Raw genomic sequence first — 1,376 nt, 5'->3', positions numbered from 1 at the left:
AACCCACTCCAGTGTTCTTGCCTGGAGAATCCCAGGGACGGGAGAGCCTGGTGGGCTGCCGTCTATGGGGTCGCACAGAGTCGGACACGACTGACTCAGCAAGTAGTAAAAAGACTGAACTATTTTAAGGGTAACGATAAATCTTGGCAGTACGGTGGTTATTGATTGTGGATGACGAGGGGCTGTATGGCTAGATCTCGAGCTGCGAGAGACCTCAGAATTATTTGAATAATTCCCAAGCCACGTCACACCAATAGTGACTTGAATAGAATCCCACGAAAACTTTTAAAGCAGGAAGTCAGGATGGCCGAGCGGTCTAAGGCGCTGCGTTCAGGTCGCAGTCTCCCCTGGAGGCGTGGGTTCGAATCCCACTTCTGACAGTACTCTACCTTTTTGCCGCTCAGTCGTGTCCGACTCTTCGCGACCCCATGAATCGCAGCACGCCAGGCCTCCCTGTCCATCACCAACTCCCGGAGTTCACTCAAACTCACGTCCATCGAGTTAGTGATGCCATCCAGCCATCTCATCCTCTGTCGTCTCCTTCTCCTGGCCCAAACCCTCCCAGCATCAGAGTCTTTTTGCCTTTTCCTCACTTCAAATGTCTGAAGAATGGCTTTGCGGTTTCAGAGAAGGACTCCTTTTACATTTCAAAATAAGTCATCAGGAAATAACATGTCATAAGTAGAAAATACTTGTTTTGTAAAAAGATTAATATCCACAGGGCATATTTCAGACGTCGCCGTTCGTGAAAAACGAAAAAGATCTAGCTTTGTCAGAAGTGGGATTCGAACCCACGCCTCCAGGGGAGACTGCGACCTGAACGCAGCGCCTTAGACCGCTCGGCCATCCTGACTAGCGCTGAAAGTATTTTGCAAGTGATCCTCTTCGAAATAGTTCCAGTGTGCGCATGCGTGGCGAACGGCAGGCGCTGCGGCTTTGTTCTCCGCCCAGCGTTAGGAGGAGCTAGATACAAGCTTTTGCTCCAACTGGGGGAGCGAAATGCGACGCGAAGGTACAGAAACCCGCCTGGGCAGCAGCAGAGGGCGCGCGCGGTGTGCTGGAGAGTCTGAAAGGCGAAGAAACAGAGGACTCCCACCTGCTTGCATTCGTGCCGCCGACAGGCTTTCATTCTGCACTCATGTACTTACTATTCACATCAGCTTTGATTTGCATGTCTGTATACATTTACATTTCTGCATACATGCCCTCATGCCTTTACCGCACAAAGCAGACAAATCCGCACATTCGCTTTGGCTTATAGGTCTCTGAATCAGGTGAAGCCAGGGGTATCGCAAGGCCTCCGGGCAAGCGTACCGCGTGATCTCCTTCCTAACATTCGTCGAAACGCCAACTTCACCTCTGTATGTGTGTTTAAC

At 50.8% G+C, this 1,376-nt stretch overlaps 2 non-coding genes across 2 annotated transcripts; one reads left to right on the top strand and one right to left on the bottom strand.

Moving 5' to 3' along the window:
* The first annotated feature begins 297 nt into the window (after window positions 1–297).
* TRNAL-CAG lies at window positions 298–380 on the top strand. Its single transcript has one exon. It is a non-coding gene; the product is annotated as a tRNA-Leu (tRNA).
* A 390-nt stretch (window positions 381–770) lies between these two features.
* On the bottom strand, window positions 771–853 carry TRNAL-CAG. The gene has a single exon. It is a non-coding gene; the product is annotated as a tRNA-Leu (tRNA).
* Window positions 854–1,376: the final 523 nt, after the last annotated feature.

The sequence above is a fragment of the Bos indicus x Bos taurus genome, chromosome 18, assembly GCF_003369695.1.
Source record: "Bos indicus x Bos taurus breed Angus x Brahman F1 hybrid chromosome 18, Bos_hybrid_MaternalHap_v2.0, whole genome shotgun sequence".
In the NCBI taxonomy this organism is placed as follows: Eukaryota; Metazoa; Chordata; class Mammalia; order Artiodactyla; family Bovidae; genus Bos; species Bos indicus x Bos taurus.
Note: the sequence above shows the minus strand (reverse complement) of the source record. Positions and strands in the feature narration are given on the sequence as shown.